The sequence below is a fragment of the Oryzias latipes genome, chromosome 9 (genome assembly GCF_053564925.1).
Source record: "Oryzias latipes strain Hd-rR chromosome 9, Olatipes_Hd-rR_3.1".
Classification (NCBI taxonomy): domain Eukaryota; kingdom Metazoa; phylum Chordata; class Actinopteri; order Beloniformes; family Adrianichthyidae; genus Oryzias; species Oryzias latipes.
The window spans coordinates 26729761-26743006 of record NC_136245.1 but is presented as its reverse complement, the minus strand read 5'-3'; the positions used below and the strand labels follow the sequence as shown (position 1 = coordinate 26743006).

The 13246-nt window shown below is 37.9% G+C and overlaps 2 long non-coding RNA genes across 7 annotated transcripts; both read left to right on the top strand.

The window, feature by feature from the left end:
* The first annotated feature begins 4793 nt into the window (after positions 1–4793).
* Positions 4794–9604, top strand: LOC111947883 (uncharacterized). Of its 5 annotated transcripts, XR_013658176.1 has the most exons (10): positions 4794–4934; positions 5455–5561; positions 5703–5774; positions 7876–7963; positions 8079–8575; positions 8658–8740; positions 8855–8939; positions 9017–9134; positions 9216–9362; positions 9445–9604. It is a non-coding gene; the product is annotated as an uncharacterized LOC111947883 (long non-coding RNA). The 5 variants fall into 5 exon arrangements; XR_013658180.1 differs by lacking the exons at positions 9017–9134; positions 9445–9604 and having other exon boundaries at positions 9216–9355; XR_013658177.1 differs by lacking the exons at positions 4794–4934; positions 5455–5561; positions 5703–5774 and adding an exon at positions 7623–7798.
* Positions 9605–10243: 639 nt separating this feature from the next.
* LOC111947885 (uncharacterized) lies at positions 10244–12985 on the top strand. 2 transcript variants are annotated; one of them, XR_002873849.2, is made up of 3 exons: positions 10244–10348; positions 10548–10677; positions 12307–12431. It is a non-coding gene; the product is annotated as an uncharacterized LOC111947885 (long non-coding RNA). The 2 variants fall into 2 exon arrangements; XR_013658183.1 differs by lacking the exon at positions 10244–10348 and having other exon boundaries at positions 10441–10677; positions 12307–12985.
* The last annotated feature ends 261 nt before the right edge of the window (positions 12986–13246 follow it).

The following is a 13246-nucleotide window of genomic DNA, read 5'->3' as shown; positions in this document are numbered from 1 at the left end:
GCCGAGAGAGCCATAAACGCCACATATTTTTAAATGTAATTTCGAAAGAGCCATACAATAATGTAGTGTCCCTTTCCCACACTGAGGCACGGAGACTTAACCTCTTTTAAGGTTCTTTATTCTGGTTACTGCAGACCGCAACAAACGCCGTACAATTAATTCAGCAACTTCTGAATCTCTCCAGCGAGACGAGAGCGCTTCTCCCAACTTTATATTCCCCTGCTCCCGCTCCAGCCCTCCCATTTCCCTTATTCGGCCCATAGCTGAACCCCATTGGTCCAAATTACCTAACAACAGGCTGAACGACAGAACTGAGAGCCAATCAGATCTCTGCTTGATGCGTTCCAGAACTCCAGAACTTATAACACGGTCCAACAGCCAAGTTAAACTCAGTCCGCGACAATATGTTTAAAACTAAATATACAAGTGAATGTGTGCATTTGATGTAATTTCAACATTTTAAAGTACAATAAGTCTGTGGATTCTTTTCAATAACATTGTTATGCTGTTGCTAATAAATGATGAGTATTTCTCATGGTAGTTTTGCTGATTGTCTAGTCTGGTTGATACGTGGTGAGTTTCTGCTTCACGCAGGCGTTGAGACGTTAAACGTGATCGTAGGTCTGAATGTTCTGTAGATGTGACAAAGACTGCTTACATGCAGACGGGGAGCCAAACACACACTCACACGCCACAGTGAGTGACAGGCAGTGGGTTTTACGTATTTACAAACCCTGCGCAATTCACCTGCTGCCGGTCCCCACAACCCCTCACCCCCACCCTCTGCTTTCTTCCTCACACATCCCGTCTCCGCAACTGCACGCTCTTTCTCAGAGACGGGAGCGCGCAGTTTTAGCCACGGCAATTCACACAGGTTTTCAGCTGGCACAAACTCTGTGAAATAATAGATAATAGTAAACTGAAAGTGCTGGCGCAGATTTCTCTCTCTAAGCACCGCTACTACTGCGCGCCTCTGGCATCGCATCGCGCCGAGGACTGGTCTAATGAAAAAAAAAAAAGTATAATTAAAGATTTGTCTGCGAGCCACATGTGACCATCAAAAGAGCCATATATGGCTCGCGAGCCATAGGTTCCCGACACCTGATCTAAACTGTCAAATGTGATAAAATATTCACAATTTTCTTTTCTTCCCAATCATGTTTGCAGATATTGAGAAAGTGCCAACATAATCAGGTTCCCAAACAATTTGATAAAAGTCTCACTGCCTTTGCAGTTTTTTGTGTTATCATAATTTTGTTGAAATTGGTCACATTGCACTTCTACAGAGTCTGGGATGCAAAAAAAAAAAGTCTGACACTGATGTGAATCTGGTCTGAAATTGATGTAGAAATTGCAAGCTGAGTCACACAATGTGTTTTTCAATCCTAAAGAAATATCCTTTCAAGTGATGAAGAACAAATGAAATCATGACTGTTGATCAATTATCATGGACAGGAGAAAAGGTGATGTAGCCCTGAAGCAGTGATGACGTTCTTAATAAATCTAAGTACAGTGAGCTGGAGAAAAGCATGGTGGAAATGCGGTAACACATACACACACATCAGTCATAGTGCAATGTACATCATTTTGTTTATGTGTTTTGTGACACTAAAACCAAAGTTAACGCAGAAGAACTGATTATCTTGGAACGACCCCTTAAGACATGAATTTTGCTCAGAAGGTGTTCTTTCAGTTAAAGTCCCTCACCGATCAGCTTTGGATCTATTTCAAAAGCGTTCCCAGTGGTCTTTAAATTATGATTATGCCATATGGTTTAAAACAGTTTACCATGCACATCTCCATAAATCCAAACTGGCTAAAATGTATCCACAAATCCATCTAAATCATCAGAGGCCACTTTAATTCACATGCTTTGGTTCTGTCCTAAAATACAGTGGTTTTGGATGAATGAATGTGACACTTGTATCTTTGGGAAAAGGTTAACACCAAACCAACTCATGCTTTTGTGTGGGATGAATGATGAAGGGCTACCTTTGTCTTCCTTCTGTCAAAGGATCATTATTTTTTCCACATCATAAGCACAATGCCTGATTCTTCTCAAATGGAGGTCTCACATTGGATTCAAGATGTGCTATTTCACTTAAATATAAGGTACACACTGAGAGATTCTGAAAATAAATTTGACTTGGACTTCAATCATCCATCTGCAAAAGGCACAGAATGACCTTCTTTCTCTGTTGTTTTTGTATTATCATCATTATTATTATTGTTGTTTTTTTTCTCTGGCTATTATTTATCTTATATTTTACTCTGTTGTTGCTCATTTAAGCACTATATCCTGACATTATGTTTTTTATATCTTCTTAAGACATTTATATAGATACTTCCATGTATACATATCTTATTGATATGCTACAATTATAATTAGTGCAATTGTTGACAGTGAGAGGGAGGGAAGGGGGAACTGTCACTGTTCATTTTGTTTTGTGTCTTTATGTGGAAAAATACAATAAAAATAATTAAACATATAATTGTGCAGTTTTTTGCCAAAATCAAAGACCTGTGTAATTTTCTAGGACATAGTTTCTGCAGAGCTGCAGGAGTTCATTCAAAATTTCTGTTTTTTCCCCATCAACCATCTGTCTACATGCTCTTCTGGGGGTATTCAAGGAAGCATGTTTAAACTAGCCTGACTTTGAGCCTGAATTCTGGCTGAAATCCGCCTGAACTTGCTTACTCGGGCTATGTCGGTTCCAAAAGACCGGGTAAGAGTTGGCGTAATTACACTCGACTTGATAACCCTGGGTTAATGGACGTGCACAGCAGGTACATAAAGACATTCTCAATAGATCGCCGATTTCTGGAGTCACCATGGAAACGCGTGGTGAAAAAAAAAGAAAACGCTGTACTTCAGTGAGACGGGGTCGGAGATTTTAATGACGGCGTATGAAGATTATACGTCCATCAAAAAAGTAACACGGCTGCATCGTCAGTAAAAGAAAGAGTTTCTGCGTGTAGAAAAAGAGCAGACAAAGTAAACGCACGAGTTTCTGATCTTGTTTCCATTTCCCTTGTGACGAAAATATATATATATAAAACGTATCCAATTTTGCCAACTTAAATGGATTACTTCTATTGGGAACAAAAAATTGAGTTAAATTTATTCAACCTAATTTCTTACGTCTATAAAACTCAATAATTGTTTATACAACACAAATTTACATATTTATTTAACTAAATGTCATATTACTCCAATTCAATAAATGTTTTTTTCATCTTAATTATTTATATTTCTTAAACTCTCAAATGTCTAAGGATGAGCCGGAAGATATACTCATTTTTATAACAATGAAAAAGACAGGGGGGAAAATGCTCGGAATGTAAGAAATTGTTCAAGAATATACCATAATTATCTTTGTAGCTTCAGACTGTAGGGGTACTATATAAACTAATCTTTCTCACCTTCACTCTCACTCATGGTGCAGAGACGTAAGCTCAGTAGGGCAAAATAACTCGGCGAAACATGGCAAAACACAGTAAAACAGCTAAACAACTAAACACATTTGGTCAAAAACCCACACTTAAACCCAAATCCGTCCAGACAGGCAAAGGAAATGATATCCCACAATCCTTTGCGGTGCCAATCTTACAGCAGCACCAAAGTTACACCTACTTAATTGAATTAATTTGAATGAAATTAAAATAACTGTCTGAAAACTACGTGTAATTTTTAAACTGACTTACAAAAAAAAAGATTTATCTTAACTGAAACAAATAATTAAGTTAGATCAAAGTAAAAAAAATATTTTTCTAACATCCATATGTGGTCTTATCACCATCTCACTGTGGAAAAAGTATTATCTGAGATTCTTCATCCACTAAATCATCTTCAAATGGACACACCATGCTGCTTCACCTCTCTGAAAACAAACTAACCTTCAACTAAACCTGCTCCAGACCAGGTTATGTTCAGAGCATGAGTTGCTATGGCAACTTGACCTACCCTGAAACATACCTGCATTTCTGGAACCAAAAGCTGAGGTTATCCGCTTCCTTAGCCTCAAACTTACCGTGAGAGCTAGCATAACCTGCTTTCTGGAATACCCCCCTAATGGCTTACAGCCCATCACACCCCAAACGTAACATTACCAGTGCAACAAAAGCAGTGAGCAATATTGGAGCCATCCAGATATACAATTTTGAACTAGATGGAAAACAAAACAAAGACCTACATGGTTCTAACCATCTGCCAGTGAATGAATCAGAATGGAGCAGAGCAGGGAGCCAACCCAGTCTCATCCTAAAATGTGTAGTAGCTACATTTGTCCACATGGAAATGCGTGAGAGTTTTACAAAAACGCCCCCTAAACTGTGAGGGGGATACGTTTCATTTTTCTATTCATTTTCTACGAGCTTTCTCAGGATCACGTGACTTTGGAGGTTTGGCCTGCCGTGAGCAAAAAACATGGCGGATGCACGTTCATTTTTCGGTGGAATATCCCATAAAACAAGATATTTTGAGGACTCATTTTTATTTTGACAACATTTCTAGTGAGAAATATACCATTTTCTTTTAAAATATGCTTTCATTTTGGACATACAGTTTGTAGTTTGCTTGTTTCGTTCAACTTCTTCTCCCAAAGGCTCTGTTACGTTGGAGAAACACGTTAACTTTCATTCATATCTGCAGACGTGCGCGTGGGTCACGTGACTAATATGTTTCTCTTTTTTTTCCGCAGAAAATGCCATAAAATAAGAGTGATTGTGGACTAATTTATTTTTGAAAACATTTCTAGCAGTATATATCCCCTTTATTTTCGTAATATTGCAGACATGAAGTTGTTTGTTTGTTACGTTCAACTTTTCCTCAAAGGATCTGAAAGCGTCTGATCTTTTCCATTCATATATGCGGGCTGACGTGGGTCACGTGACGTGCCTTTCTCTTTTTTTCCTGTGGAAAATCTCGTAAAAAGGTACGTTGCGATTTACTAATTTGTTTTATTTACATTTCTAGGAACCCGTGTATAGGTTTTCTCGTTCCGTGTTGCTGTTGCGGCGATCAGGCTTTGATTGACATGTGACAACAAACCGGAAAAATGTTGAGTTCAGGGACGGACCAAAGAGTTCTTTAAATTGATTTTTCTGCATTTTAATTTATTTACACTACGAGTCTAATGGTGTGTGATAAAAAAAAAACTATAAATATTATGATAAATGAGATGAAACAATTATTTTGATGGAGTTTATAAAATATTAGGATCTATTATATTCTTTTTTCTTTAACTGTCAATTTTTTTGACGTATCTCATATATTATAGTATTACAATGAAGTGCTCTAATTTATCTGTTAAAAAAGGTTTCATCACTGTTTCCTGTAGTAATTCTCAATAATGTTTTAAATAGGATAGATTAAATAGGATATATTATCTAAAGTAAACAGGCTTTTAAGCCTTCAATTTGCCCCAATTGACATGAAGTGCGCATTTCGAAAAGCCAGTGAACGCAGCGTCATACGGGCACCCCCACCCCAATCCCCCGGAAACCCTCGGATGAACCCGCAGGAAAGCGCGCGGCTGAAGAACTTCTTGGACAGCTGGAAGGTGGGCGATGCTTTGAACTTTTCTCTGTAGAAATGTAATGTTTAGATTTGGGAAACCAGAGATGGGTTTTTAGTAAAAACGTGTTGGCTGTTTAGGATAAACGTTGAATGACGAGGCGTTTTTCCATCTTAAATTTAAAAGGCCGCAGCATCACGGTGAAGGCCTCTTCTGTATAGAGGACGGGGGCGGAAACGTCACGTGGTCTCCGCAGAGGTAAGTTTCCTTTTGGGTCATTTAGCCAGAAACGGGGGTCTGCAGCCCTTTAAACAGCTAAGAGCCTTTCAAATGTCTCACTGTCCAGAACTCAGTAGGACACACACACAAGGTGTCTCTTCAGCGTTTAGAAAATCAAACACTCATTTGCATTTATGTTATTTTGGGAACTGGATAACTACTGGGGTTTACAAAGGCTTTTTTTTTACACATTGTAGATTTTATGTTGTTAGTACATCTCAGCCAGTATTTATTTAAGGGCCTATATCATGCAACATCAACGTTTTAAAATTTTAAAGTGTATTATAATGTTAATTCCTCACAAAAACTAATCCACAGCGGTATTTTGATCCATTCACGCATCTCTCAGCATTCCTCTGAAACCCTCTGAGCACCAGCCCCTCCCAATTCACAATAAGAGGGTCCTCACATTGTGACGTCATCATAAGTGAGGAGCAGCCTCTTCTAGGAAGAGCCTGTGCAGCTAAAACCGCCTCCAGGCTAACAGACACGCCCACTTTCTCAATGGAGCTAGTGGTGATCAGCAAAATGCTTTCATTGCACAATATTCACATCCATCTTTGCAAAAGTTTGGGTGGAAGAAACGCTGCCGACGCCGACTCTAGGTTGATGTCATGAAATAGGCGACACCCACAAGAAGAGAAAGGCGGAGCCTCAGAGATCGAGGAAATAGTTTATTCTAAATGGCTAGCATGGTATAGGCCCTCTAAATTGTGCGTATTGACCTCAAATTGATTTTTTTAGGGTACGTCGTCAGGTTTAAAAAAATTCTTCATAAATGCTGGAATTTCTTAAAATATTGTGCATCACCGCTTGATAGATTATTGAAGCATTATGGGTACTGTAGTCAGGAGCCTGGCACAGTAATACTTTGCTTCAACTGTTGAGTAGATCACCAAGTTGAGTAAAGTTTGACTTATCTGACTGTTTTGTTTTGCGTGATGCGCTGTGTCGTCTGAAAAATAGGATATTTGTTTGAATTAAAAACATTTTTATTTTTTGTCGGAGAACCACAGAGGAGGGGTCAAGGAGCCACATGTGGCTGTGCAGCCTCAGGCTGCAGACCACTGGTCTAAACAATTATGGCTGATTTGGCTGACCACATGTATTTATCCTAGCATTGTCAACAAAGTTAAAGAGCCGCTCCAATGGAAGTCATGTTTTTAAGATCAAACATTTTTCTCTTTATTGAGAACATTAACAAAAATATAAACACATACACAATAATATAAGATTAAAACTGTTTCTGAGTATTTATTCAAATCTCAATGGATCAGGAGAAGATGAAACTGATTGTCTCAAAAAGCTTATAGTTGTGACGCTCTAACTGCCATGAATGGGCCAAAGTCTCTGCTCCACTCCAATTCTGATGCATCCACTTGCAGACAAATACCGGTAGATCCATTAATGTCCTGAGTTCCCTTGTCTGAGCTGGTATCTGGCTCAAAAGTGTACACATGGATAGCTCCAATGTTGCTCATTGATTTTTTTTTTTTTTTGCTATGCTAATGTCGGCTAGGGCTTGTGAGGTGCTATAAGCTAGCGGGAGAGAGAATCAACAAATGGTTTATGGGAAATTAGCAGAGGCAAACATCTGCACCACAGCTCTGAGGTGAAATTCTTATGAGCTGCTGTGCTGCAGAAAAATGTCTTAAAAAAACAAAATGATCGTAATTAAAAAAAACACTGGGAACGATTTTATAATAGCTAAAAATTCTGTTGGAGTGGGACTTAAAGTCCCACTCCAACAGAATGTCTGATTCCTGATTCTTGTATGTATGTATATACATAAAAGAACCTCATGTTTTTTTCCCTTTCCTCTCTCAGACTGGTCAGTTATTTGGAGACAACATGTACAAATAGTTCCTGGACTGATCTTCTGCTAACTTTGAGATGGAGAGGCTGTCAGGTTCATCTGTTTCAGGGTCCTGCATGCTCTCCCTCCATGTTGGCTGTAGCAGTGGATGGAACTTGCTAAATGTACTGTTTTGAGAGCCAACTGGGTTGTGTAAAATTCTTTTCCACCTACATTTTTGATGGTATAAATGTTTTTCTTATGTGAACTTTTCTGTTCTTTTAGGCTCAGTGGTTATTTGGAAGATGCGTTTTTGACCAAAAACACTGTGGAAACCTCCTTTGTGAACTGCATTCATGGGGAAATAGAATATGTAAGGTTATTTTCATGGCCTCTTCCTTAAGAAAATGAACATGCCTGCATATATGTTTTATTGTATTTTGTGTCATATCATCATGTTAATATACGACATTTATTTGTTTTGATAGAATCCTGGAGATGGGAGATGTGGAGCAGGTAAGTTTGTGGCAGCACCAGAGTCCTCCAACAAGTCTTCTGGCAAAGTAAATGAGGAAGGATCGCAGTCTGCCATCGTGGAGTTTTGCTGAAAGGCCTGAACACGTTCCATCCATGCATCCATCTTCTTCCATTCATCAGGAACCAGGTTGTGAGGGCAGCAGTCTAAGCAAAGATGCCCACACTTCCCTTTCCTCCAGCTCCTCTTGGGGGACCCCGGGGCCAGCTGAAAGACGTAGTCTCCCCAGCGTGTCCTGGGTCTCCCTTAGGGCCTCTGCCCTTATTCCTGTTGGAGTTTTTTTCTAACCCCTTATGTTTCAAAAGTTTGCAAACATACATTTTGGTTGAAATGATGAGGATCCGAGGATGAAATCAAGAAGGGACAACATCAGGGAAAGGGACTGAACCGACTGAACAGCTTCCTCTCTTCAGCAGACACATGTTCCGAGTACATATGTGTCAAAAACTGGTAAATACTCATTGAAGATGCATCCTTTTTGTGTAGTTTGTTTTCTCAGTTTAATACATTTTGATCCTTTCATTCTGCACAGACATCCTCGCCGTTCAGGCCGGTGGCTGGAACAAGCGGAAGTCAGAAAAGCTGGAGCAGACGTGACCAGAATGATACCTCCAGGTAAAGACTGTGGTAATGTTGTAGATAAATGTTGGCTTGTTACTCTCATGCTGTTGATGTGGAATATCTCTTGATTTCTTCAGTATTATTAATACATTAATCTCTTCCCACAAGGACCAATCAAAATGACCCAGAGAAAAACACTGAAGGGCTTTGTCTGAGCATCAGGAAAACAAGAATCAGCTGTCATCAACATATGGTAAAAATCTTTTGTAACCTTTGTGCTATCTTGTGACCCCACCCTCACATTGACGTGTTCTCCCTACCATGACAAAGGTGGATAAAGGTGGAGAGGATTTCATGTAATCCATGGACACCACTGAAGATCACAAATCATTGAAGAAAAAAGGTTCAGAGCACTATCTAGTGGGTCTAGATGACCCAACTCCCAATGGTAAAGTGCCTAGGATAGAACAAGGGTTACACTTTCTAAAGTTGTTGCATAACTGATCAAGCATGATGTGATGGATTGCAGGTTATGGTGCCATGGTAAAGAACTAAAGGCTCTATGATGTCATGCTGCTGACCAGACTGTGGTTGGTGAAGTCCAGCAGCACTGCAGGTCCTTGAAGTGTGGTTGAAGAGCTCTTCTCCCAGCTTTTGGAAGGTTCTGCCCCGCAAAGCCAGGAGATTTCTCTTTGTGATCTGCATGGATGTCCAGGGCTTGTGGCATTTATGTGTTTTCTTCTTCATTTCATTTTTAGGCAGCACAGAGTCATTGATGGAGAGAGGACGTGAGGGACTAATTGTCTGCTGAGGAGGAGACTTTCTGGAGTTCAAGCCCCAGCTCCACCCCTAAAAAAAGGCTTATATAAAGGAAAACCTCATTTCAACTTTGTACCAATAAATGACTTTTAATTGAAATGAGAGATTTGTTTCTGAACTGCACCAATGAAGGGTTTTTCAACCTAAATTTCAACAATTACATTGTTTTTTACCTCCGTTCAAGTTTCTACAACACTAGCTAAACATTTCAGTGCTCACACCTGTGCTGAGGACACTTCTCATTTTAACTCAAACGTTTGGCCTTTGATTTGTATGTCCAACATCTTAGAATGAAACACTGACCTATTAAACTCATATAATGTGCTATGCATCTCCAAATCCTTTGTCAGGGTACAGACTACATTTTAATTGTAGCAAGACTGAAGTAAAATGTAACAAAATGACAATGAGTTATCTTAAATTAGGGGTAAATGACATGAGAAATTAAGAATATTAGAAGTGTGGAGTGATACGTGTATTTATCAGTATGTTAGCTGCAGGAAGGGTGCTGTCCTTGACACGTCCCTTTACTCAGACAGGATGACAGGTAGGGAAGGGGGTAGCCGATGATCTGCTCCAGTATCTTCAGCACTGAAGCTTCTGCTGCTCTTCTTCAGTTTGATCTGAGAGCCAGACCATGATGCAGTTGGACTGGCTGAGCGGTAGGTTGCCAGCAGCTTCAGACGTGCTGATGTGCCTTGTTGATAACGTCCTGGATGTTAGGAAACCAAGTTAGATCAAAAAGTCCCGCCTCTTACCACACACATGTTGTGCCCCCTAAGTTGCCCTAAGTTCCCTGATCAAGCAGAAACGTGCTTTGACTGGAGGAAGGCCTTGTATCAGGTATACTGGTAACAATAATTTTACATTCACCTCAGTCTGTTGTTGTTCGTCATTATTCATGGAAGCTTGATGACGCGACATCTTCAATCTGCATGAACTTTAGTTTGATTAGAAACTTTCATTTGTGAACCGTCAGCAGATCTGGTCATGTCTCACCAAAACAACCACACTAATCATTTTATCATTTTCATCCATTAAGGTTGGAAAAACCAGCAGCCCTCCAGTGCTTCAGCCGTCCAACCATCAACCGTTTCAGACATCCATCCTCCCACCACTTCAGCCCCACAGCCGTCCACCAGTGTCCCAACTCCTGACATTTTACTGTCCTGGTACAATCTTATTTTTCTGCACAGTTAGCAAAAATGATATGTTTTTTTAGATATTCCTGTGTTTTTTTATCATCAACAAATGTTTCTCCAAAGAAATATGAAAATACAGAATTATTCATCTGGTGGTTATTTTTACACTTTTCCTCAAATCTTTAATAAGAAAGAAATAATTCAGTTCAAGTTTACTTTAGCTTTTCTTTTTAATGGGCATTACAGTTGATATAAAACATATAACATGCAATTAAAATGCTTTATAGTTAAAAACATTTTACACACTATTAAAAGATTCTATAAAATATTATTTAAAAAGAATCCTTTCCAAGAAAATGTTGACTACCGTATATCTTCCCATAGTAGCCCTGGCGTTTATTCCATCACAGACAGAACAGTGATGGTTAATGGGTTTATTTTGCAGCAAAACTTCATCAAGAAATGCAGACAAACACCAGCAGATGAACATTTCAGGATTTATTCAAATGATGAGAATATTGGATTGTGTTCTGATCAGCACTGGCTGTTGACGTTTCTTTTCTCCTTGAAGCATCAGCCTCCGTATCAAAAATCATGTTGGTTGTCATGAGGATCTCTTTCCTGGAGACACGCCCACCTTTCCGTCTTTGTGCAATAATTCATGTTCAAACAAGTTCTTCTAAGTTGTCGCTTTTCTTTGCATTTCCACCATTAAAAAGTAATACGACAAAATACTTGCAGAATTTGTAAAGATTTGGATTTTGTATTATTAATTTGCCTTTTTTAGTCTTTTATTATAAAATAACTATGCATTATTACTTTATTTTAACTAACACATTTATCTTAGTTTACAGTAGTCCTCTTAAACATCTCTTAAACAAGTTTACACTTTTCATCTTTCAGAATGCAGCCGTGTGATTGGAGGAAAAGATTAATATGCAATGAGGACATTTAAAGAAAAAAGGAGCAGTTTTTATTTTAAATTATTACTATTTTCAAGTAGAACTCTAATGTATATAAATGCTTTTTTATTAATTTGTTTGGCATATTTACTGTGTTAAGAGTTCTGATGATTGTTTTGAGTGGTAAACGTTTTTATTTTATTTATTAAACCCAGATGGAGTTAATGGAGTGCTAGTCATGTTTTATGTTGTATATATTATTAATGAATTTATTTATTTATTTTGAAGTGCCTATTTGCAAGTAAAGAAGCCGGGGTTATGGTTAAAATACGTGTGGACAATCCAGCAACGTGCCTCTTCAACATGAATTTCCATCAGTTTTTTTGCTTGGTCGCAAATAAATAAGTCCAAATAATAATCAGCCTAATTTGTTTTTTTGTTTATTTAAAATTATATAAATCTTTTCTAATTTTGTCAATAAAAGGACAAAAGGGGTAGATGATGGATGCATGTCCAAGTTTTATTATTCATGTTCTACAAGTTGTTAGATATTGATTATTTGATGCTTTTGTGCTATGCGTTAAAAATCAATGTAATATTGTAATTATTCATGAATATTTGAATAGTACTAATATTTCCTACAAAGGATAACTGACACTAATCAAATTAAAAACAGTCGTCCTGTAAGCACTGAGTGAACAAACTGTAGCCCATTGTCTATCACTGTTTGATTGAACCTTCTCTACTTTTCTTGCAGGGGGGGGTCATGGCCTCTACGCTGGATTCCAAAAAAGAGACAAAAAACCCCCCGACCTCAACCCCCACTCTTAGTCAGACATGTTTATTTTTTTTATTTACAATAATAAATAATATACTATGTACATTTATTTTGTTTTACTTTTTTATACTTAGTTTCCTTATTTCCTATAATATTTATTAGTAGTTGTTGTTTGTTGATGTTAGTTCTTTTTAGCCCCTTTTATGTTAAAATAGACGTAAATGATCCAGATGCTGATATTCTAATATATAGACAGATTTATGAATTAATTATTCTCAACAGAAGTTCAACGCTATTGTGGTAGCAGTTTGACTGTTTTACTGTAATCTGTCGTGCCTCACCCACTGTCCATCCCATAAAAAAGAACAATTCTACATCATTAACCTTTTTTTTATTTTTATTCATATGGCACATTCATAAATACAAAGTTAGAAATCATACCCCCCATTTTTCTAACTTTATCAATGAGTTCAAACAAAACATGAACACAATAAGAAACTCTGACAATAAGAAAGCATTTAAAACATTCAATCTGTGCGTCAGTTTCAATGTTTTTGTGAAAAATTTCATAATAATCCTCTGGTTTGTTTCTTTCTTGTTGCTTTTTGGAATTGTTGTTTTGAATTGTTACAGTCAATAAAGTTTGAATAAAAAACAACTGCAATCTGTCATGCGACAAGGTACCTTCGCTCTGAAAAACATTTGATGTTTTGTTTCTTTAAGTACCTGCAAAACAAAAAGTTTGCATTAGTAATGGAAACATTAATTTCTGTAAAAAATAAAAATAAACACCTGTTTGTCGCTGGGCTTATTTTTAAAATTTAATCTTCCCGATAAACGTGGGAGCAATCACAAAACCAGTTTGAGCCAAACGTCTTTTTTTATTATTTACAGTGTATTTCTTAACTCAACTAGTTGA